The 8,410-nt window shown below is 47.7% G+C and overlaps 1 long non-coding RNA gene across 1 annotated transcript; it reads left to right on the top strand.

The window, feature by feature from the left end:
* The first annotated feature begins 2,219 nt into the window (after positions 1–2,219).
* LOC121034097 (uncharacterized) lies at positions 2,220–8,001 on the top strand. The gene is made up of 2 exons (XR_005792280.1): positions 2,220–2,479; positions 6,480–8,001. It is a non-coding gene; the product is annotated as an uncharacterized LOC121034097 (long non-coding RNA).
* Positions 8,002–8,410: the final 409 nt, after the last annotated feature.

Raw genomic sequence — 8,410 nt, 5'->3', positions numbered from 1 at the left:
GCTCTCCTTCTCCTCTGCTGCAGGAATCTGGCCAGTAGGGCTCCATCCTGCCATTGGAGAGTGCAGACCAACTGCACTGTGATGGCCACCTCAGGGGGCAGGACATCCAGTGGTTAAAAGCAGGATCTTTGGAATGAGCCACATCTCTGTCTGTGTTCTGCTGCTACGATTACCAGCTGTGTGACCCAGGGCAAGGCACCTGGCCTTTCTGAGCCTAGTTTTCTCATCTGTAAAATACGGGTGGTTTTACTTCCTACCTCATAGGGTTATTAGGAGGCTTAAAGGAGACAAAGCGTGCACAGCACCTGGCGCAGAGTAAGCATCTATCTATAAATGCTGGCCATTACTACCACGGGCAAATACAAGCAGTCCAGTCTAGGGCAGAGGAAAGGGGAGGGGAAGCAGAAGAAAGTCCACCTGGAGCCCTTCGTCTGCCTTGGCTTTCCCTGTGCCCTCCCTTCAATTTATTCTCCACGTTTGCACCAGAGGCAACATTCTGAGACACAAATGCTGTCATGCCACTTCCTGGCGTTAGACCTTTTCTGACTCCCTATTGCTTTTCGGATAGAGCCCAAGCTCCCTGACTTGGTTTTACAAGGCTTCTGCTTATCTCTGAGTCTCACATCTCACCTTCTTGTAACCTAAAGTCAGGCCTGTGGTTACTCAGACACACACATCTGTGCTCACCTTCAGGCCTCTGCACGGCTGGTCCTGACCCCAGCTACTCACCTCTTCTCTTAGCTTAGAAGTTGCCTTCTCCAGAACACTCCCACCCTCTGGCTAAGGATGGAAAGAGGAATATAAGGGGCTCCTTGCCCCTGGGGGATTTCCCCTGAGAGGTCTAAGCAGTAAGGTTGTCCAAGATCATCTAGTGACTTCGCCTTTGGCAGAGGAGAAACCTGGGTTCCCAGAGGGAAGGGGCTTCCCACCTACCCCTCTGCATACTTGGGCAAATCAGTGACCCTCCAATCAGTGACTCCTCCTCTGACACCAAGGGCCTCTCATTCTAATTCATCTGCATTTAATCATTTAATCACTTCTACGAAGGGAGAATGAATAAACAGAAAAGACTTGGGGACCCAAGGGAATGAATTCCAAGCCCCAGTAGAGACCATGAGGGATTACGTATTCGGGGGCAACAGCTATTTTATAGCACCCCTCGAGTATCCCCATGGGGGCGCTCATCTCCTTTTACCTTTTCGTAGAATTCTGGTCTGCGTCATCTGCCCAGTGAGCAGGGCCTGGGACCAGATGAGACCCAGTCAAGGCCACCATGGGAGCATGAAAAGCACCCAGGATCAGGAATCAGAAGACTTGAGTTCAAGTTCCACCTGCTAGCTGTGCAAATGGGCAAATCACTTAACCTCTGCACCCCAGTCTCCCCAACTGTGAAAAGGGTTAGTAACAGGTCTCACCAGGCTGTGGTGAGGCTCATGTGAGGTGATGGATGTGAAAGTGCCTTCTAAACAGTTCGACATTCAGCATGCTTTTTTAATGAGCCGGGACAAGCCCAGGAAGGTTCTGATCAGAAACCAGGCTTTAATGTCCACAGTCGATTGCTAACCCACCCTGTGTTCCTGTTCACATTCTGTGCCTAATCTGTTAGGGACTGAAAGGTGCTGGGCTTATAAATATTTGTTCCTTATGGCCAGACTTTCCTGGGTTTTATCAGCCTGGCTGATAAGATAATCCTGCCCTGTGGGGTGAGTTCTGGCACCTGGCGTTCTGCATTGCAGGTGACCTCTCAGACCTAACTTTTTAATACCTAGCAAGGCAATACATCGGCTCTCAAATTACAGGCTGGAGGTGGAGGGACTGTCCAAGGGGGCCTCTGAAATTAATTCTCTTTGTTTCTGAATCCGATGTCTAGAGCTGACCAGAGACTCCAAATTAACACATTTCATGCCAGATGGTGACTGGGTCTCCACTGGCTCCGCTAAGCTCAGAACCAAAATGGTTTTGAAAAGACTTGAAGTGAGCACCCTTCTCCTTTAATTAAGTGCGAAATCTCCGTATCTGTTTCAGCCTTTGAAAAGTGAAACCCAGGAAGGCAGCTTCCCCAGGCAGAGAGGAGAGGTGTGCGGAATTAATATTCCATCTCGATTTTTCCTGTGTAATTTAATAAGTTGACTAAGCTTATCAGGGGGACCCGGGCTGCATTTAGCCACTGGGTGAGCCAGACTCCTGCCGCCTCACTTTCCCAGTCAACAAAGCTCACATTAGAGCGGTTGACTGGTCAGGCGAGGTGAGTCAGGGTTAAGGTGAAGAGCTGGGACCAGGCTCACCTTTTGCTCAGTCACATGTTACCATTTGGCAACCCGTCCCTCCTCCCTCAAACATGCTAGCCGGATCCTCGATCCTCACGGAATCCTGGGTGCAGCCTGAGCCACACCTGCCCTCCCAGGCGTTGTCCCTCCGGTCCCAGATGGGCCCACTGCCTTCTGCCACCCCAGCCTCAGGTGAGACTGATCGGAGCAAGGTATGGACTTGCTAGGTATTAAAAAACAAACAAAAAAGGAACTACTTGGGGACTGCCCCAGCCCTGTACCTCCAGGAAGAAAGACAATTGCCTGGCCTAGCTGAGACTTGACCTCCAGCGGGCCCTGCTCCCCACCCTCCCTCCCACCCCCTTTCTCTCCCTCTTCTGCAGGGCTGGAGGGCAACCCCAGGGCTGCTTCCCTCTGGAGTTTCTCTCTCCCTCAAGGAATCTGATTCACAAAAGTAAAATTCTCACAGAAAACTCCAGAATCCCTAGAAAGAAATCCTTGGGACCCAGTGTGGGAAATATTACTCTCTCTGGGTGTTTGTCTCTTTTTGAACATCTCCTGAGCGTCTGCTCATCTCCACAAGAAGTACATGGAGGTGGGAAGGGGGGAGATACCAGTATAGCATGTTTTTCCCATAATAATAGAACTCTAGAGCTAGAAGAGATTTCAGAGATCAACTAATGCAACCCCTCTTTTTTACAGGATAGTCTGAGGTTCAAGGAGGAAAACTGGTCTGTCCAGTGAGTTCTAATAACTAAGGCAGGGCCGGGGGGGATTTAGCTCTGGATGCCCCAGTAGGGTAGTCTATCACATTCCAGGGGTTTAAAGCAGGGGCTCTGGACTGGGATGGACCTGAGTTCAAAGTCTGGCTCAGCTTGAGATTTGGAAAGTATTTAAAGCTTCTGTTGGCCTCAGTTTCATCATTTGTAGAATGGGGATGATAGTGATCACCTCACAGGATCAATACATGAGACAATGTGTGTCAGTGTCTGACATGCATTACATTAGCACATAAGCTCCCTGAAGGCAAGGGCTTGGTTTCACCTACTGCTGTAACCCCAGAGCCTAGAACATGCCCTGCCCAGAGCAGCAGTCAATAAATACCTATTGAGTGGATGAAAGCAGCATATGGTTCTCACATTATTGCCCAGAGTATTTTCTTATGCAGCTTCAACCCCCGTTTCTTTTCTTCTCCTGGACACCTTTCTCTGCCTACTCCTTGTAGCAGTGTGTATTGTACATGAACATTCCTGCACACACACCCACACCTGCACGTCCCTGTGCTGCTCTGCTGCTGTCTGTCCTGTGTCTCTTCTCACCTGTAGGGGGAGAAGGGAACCATGAGGTTGAATCCAATCCTTACTTTCCTACCCAACACCCCCTGCCCCACCCCCACCACTGCCATCCCATTGGGTGATCACATTCTTGCCCCTATGTACCTGAAATCCTGCCTCCCCCATAATATCCTTGGTGTCGCCTAGCAAGCCAGGGGTGGTTTAAAAAAAAAAAAAAATCACCACCAGTTTTTGCTTTCCAAGGAGGGCTGCCCACTTATTTTTGTTTTGTCTGATTCAAAACGGACTGACGCAATTCCCCTCTGCTCTGACAAATAGGGACCCTCACAAAGAAGGAAACAGAGCCAGAGTGAGAAGAGAGCAGGTCGGAGGCTTTCTGGAGACTTCTATGGTTCCCACTAGAGCACAGACAGCTGGACAGTTCTCTCCTGGGTTCAGGCCTGGAGTTTCAGGAAAACACAAAGACTCAGAGACGTGCCTTCATTTGAGTCATTTGGGTGGAGTTGCTGTTTTTATCTGTGTTATCTTCCCCATTTCCCTCTGCTTCCGAGCTGGAAGCAGTGAGCAGAGAGTGGGAATACCTACCCGCTTTCTCCTGCCTTTGGAGTCTAGGACACTGAGGCAAGATACAGAGAAAAGGCTACAGTTCCTCTCAAATCCTGCTTTGTCCCCTTTCCACCCGCCTGCCCCCGCCCCCTGCATTTAGGGATTTCATTTATTTTGAACTAGTGATCATCTTGAGGAGGAAAATGCAGGAAACTGATAGACTAGATTATAACACAGTGTAAATAACTCAACCCTGCAAATTAACATAGGCCCACAAGCCTGGACCTGAAAGAAGCAGACCACAAGCACGGAAGAATGTGTCTAATAGTAGCAAATAACCGTAACAACAAATAAGGTCTATGGTCTGCCAGGGACTGGATTGGTGTGACCAAAAGACAAATGGTAAAGTCTGTAGGGGTTGGGTGTTTGTTTGTGCGCTCCCTTGATGTGTATGACCAAAGAACAGATTCCGTTTGCTTTCACCTTCTTTTTAATAACTGAACAAGGGTCTCCGTTTATTAAATTAATAAATGTTGGAAATGTTGGCTCTGTGCAGGTAAGTAGTTTCTATCCTTTTGAGGTTGGCCTCCCCCTGTTTGAGCTCAGATCTTACTAGGCACAGTGCCTGATGCCAGTAAGTGTCCCGTACCCCTGCCACTGCCCACCAGCCAAGCAGAGAGGCCAGGCAGGGTGGTCCACCCAGTGGGGCTCCAGTGGGCTGAAGCAGGGGGCAAGGAACAACTCTTACCACAATTATGGGCGCTGGATGTACCTACCCCATTGAGAATGTGCCATGCACATCAAGTTCAACAAACTGATGCAGAGGTCTATTACGAACTAAATTCCATGCCCTGCCCACCCCTAATTTGTAGGTTAAAATCCAATCCCCAATATGATGGTATCAGGAGGTGGGGGCCTTTGGAAGGTGAATGGGTCATGAGGATGGAGCCCTCATGAATGGGATTAGTACCCTCAGAAAAAAGACCTTGGAGAGCTCTCTCACCCCTCTGCCACATGAAGACACAGGGAGAAGACAGCCGTCTTCAAAACAGGAAATGGGACCTCACCAGACACTGAATCAGCTGGTCCTTTGGTTTTGGATTTCCCAGCCTCCAGAACTGTGAGAAGTAACGGTTGCTTAAGCTACCCAGTCTATGGTGGTGTTGTTAGAGCAGCTCCAACAGACTAAGACAGAGTCTCAGAGCATTACAGGAGCGAGAAAGAGTCTGAGGTGGTCGTGAGGGCTGGAGTGCGTAGCAGGGAGTCACAGAGCTGGGGAGGTTCTCCCCTAGCCTGGGACTTAACCCCAAGAAGCTTGCTTCTGCTTGGGCCACAGGAGCCACATAAAAACCCTGCCTGCTCATTAGTTCAGTGTCTACAGCGCGGTTCTGCCCCAGACATTGGCTCCCACTTGGTCCTGTTAGAAATGAGCCCATCAGCCCACTCAAATGAGGGACGCGGAAACTCAGCACAGTGAAGCGAGGCTTTAATCAATGTCTTGCAAGAGCAGGTGTCTGATGGACAAGCACACTCAGGGCAGTTACAGCAGATAATTTATCTCCTACCATGAAAGTCCCTCCCCTGGTTCCTCATTGGCTGAGAACTACAGAGGTTACAGCCGTACCTGGAAGTCGTCTATGCCCATGTAAGGCAAAAAGTAGTTTGATTGGAACAAGTGTACATTCCCTGAGGTGACCCAGAGATTTTCAGTCCCTCCTCCCTTTGTTCTTTTGCATATACTCATCGCAAATCCAGCAAAAATAAGCCCACGAAATGGAGAGGGGAAGAAGAACCAGGAAGTGGGGGGGGGGGGGAGTTGTACATTCTTCCAATAGGTTGTAAACCTACTGTTAACTAGACAGCACGGCTTCTATTTGGTATTTCTGAAAATGAATCATCTCCCTTACTTCTCACAGTCCCAGGCTGTCTCTCAGTTCAGCTTTCCAGGCTTGCCGTACCTGGGACTTGGCAGCCTGGTTCCATTTCTGCTTCATGACTGTCTTGGAAATCCCATAACCTCAGTCACCAACAATTACCCTCTAAGCACCAAAATCTACCTCAGACCCTACATCCAACTCAAGTGTCTGGGATGCCACAACATGCCAGACTCCTAGTGGGGGTAGAGAGGGGGCTTGTGGGGAAGAAGGAGTGGATCAAGATGGACAAGGAGGAGAATGGTTTGGGTGAATATTAGGAAGAGAGTTAAAAATAGACTCCTGCGCCATGTGGCATGAGTGGGTTGGGTTCTTTAAAGGGCTACTGGAGTGAGATTGAAACATTAAATTGATTTCCAACACCCTTTGGCATAAGCAGAGAGTCCCTGCTGTGAACCCCAATGATGTGGCCTCCATCTGATTCTTTTGGCTTTTAGGTGTGACCTCCAAGGAATGACAGAAGGGAATGATTTTTGAGCTGAGAAGAATGTATTCAAACTCCATGCAGTGTTGCGAAAGGTCTTTTTTTGTTAGCTCTGTTTTTGCTCTGAGAAGGTCTTTTTTTTTTTTTTTTTTTTTTTTTTTTTTTTTTTTTACTTTTTACTTCTGGAGGTCTTGATGCCTACAGCAATCACCTGGCTTTTTCTGGTCTGGAAGTCGTATCTGTCTCCTCACCAAGGGCCTTGCTTCCACTTCATAACATCCTCCATTTCAACTCTCCATACTTGTCAGCAGAGGATACACACGTAGGAAACAATCAGATCTATGAACCAAGCTATCAATATTTGCCTTCCTGCCCCGTCATGGGTCGTAGGCTCTGACGCAGAAGTGATGCTGTAAGAGTCTGCCTGGTTACCCCAACTCACCTTCCCAGAAAGTGCACGCTGGTCACTCATGTTGATCCAAACAGAAAACAGCCCTTTGACGTCACCCCAGCTTTGCCTCCTCTTTCTCCACAAGCCCAACCTTGGAAAATTTCCTATTCGGCTTTAAAAAAAAAAATGAATGATAACCTGAATGGAAACAGAGATAGCCTATTTATCAGAATTTCATACGATACAAAATGGAATCACTAAAAATAGGGTAAAGGTGTAAGGTTCCAAGTCAACCTCGACAGGACTCGACTTTAACAAGATGACATTTACTAGTGGTCAATGAAAAGTGCCCCCAAAATAGCACAGCTATATAATTTCAGAGTTTGAAAGACAGAACTAACAGAGCTACACATTGACCTGCAAGCTCAGTAGGGGTCAAGGGCACAACGTGACTCTCAAAAAACCTAAAGCAAGTTTAGGCTGCATCGTCAGAAATGTCAAGAACAAGAGAAGGAGGTGATGATCCCGTTCTTCTCGGCTCTGCTGGGCCACACCTGACGTGTTGTGTTTCCCTTCTGACACCACTCCAGGATGAACACTGACAAAAACTATCTTGCATTAGAGGAGCGGAAACAGGAAGACAAAGAATCTGGAAACTATAACAAGCGAGGACCATGAAAGAACGAAGGAAGTTTAACGCCAAAGAGGAAAAAGATGTAAGGGGGCCTGAAAGCTGTTTTTCAAGTATGTTAACGACTAACCTGTACACAAGAGATAAAGCTTCCCTGTCCCCAACTCTAGAGGACAAAGTAGGTCCTCTGAGTTGGGGAGCTAAATTTCAGTCTGGCCTGAAGAAGAATTTTCATTCCCAACTGTGAGAATTGTCCAAAGCTAGGATGGTCTGCCGGATGAGGTAATGATTCCCCGTTACTTGAGGTATTCAGGCAAAAGCTGGAGGTTCACATATGAGGGATGCTAAAGAGAGAATTGTCGAATTCGTCCGAGGAGTAGTAGTTCAGATCCTTTCAATTCACAGCCACTCTGACTCTAGGGATTGTTATTATAATTTATTATACTGTCCCCTACATGAAAGTATCAAATTCCCTTTGTTAATGCAATAAAGCTGATGAATTTCGGAAAGGTTTCCCAGTTCTTTTCAGACTCAGTTTTAAAATTTCAGACAAAGAGGGTGCCTGGGTGGCTCAGTGGGTTAAGTGTCCAACTTTCGCTTGGGTCATGATCTCACGGTTCATGGGTTCGAGCCCAGACATTGGTCTCTGTGCTGACAGCTCAGAGCCTGGACCCTGCTTTGGATTCTGTGTCTCCCTCTCTCTCTGTCTCTCCCCCACTCACACTCTGTCTCTCTCTCTCTCTCACAAAATAAATAAACATTAAAACATTTTTTAATAAAAAAATTAAAAAAATAAAATTTCAGATAAAGAGCACAGACTCTGGAGACGACTGCCTGGGTTCAAATCTGGCTCTGTTACTTATTAGCTGTGTGACCTTGGACAAGTCACTTAACTTCTCTGGGCCTCAATTTCATCATCTAT

Source organism: Herpailurus yagouaroundi, unplaced genomic scaffold, assembly GCF_014898765.1.
Source record: "Herpailurus yagouaroundi ecotype Mexico unplaced genomic scaffold, PumYag 159, whole genome shotgun sequence".
Lineage (NCBI taxonomy): Eukaryota > Metazoa > Chordata > Mammalia > Carnivora > Felidae > Herpailurus > Herpailurus yagouaroundi.
Note: the sequence above shows the minus strand (reverse complement) of the source record. Positions and strands in the feature narration are given on the sequence as shown.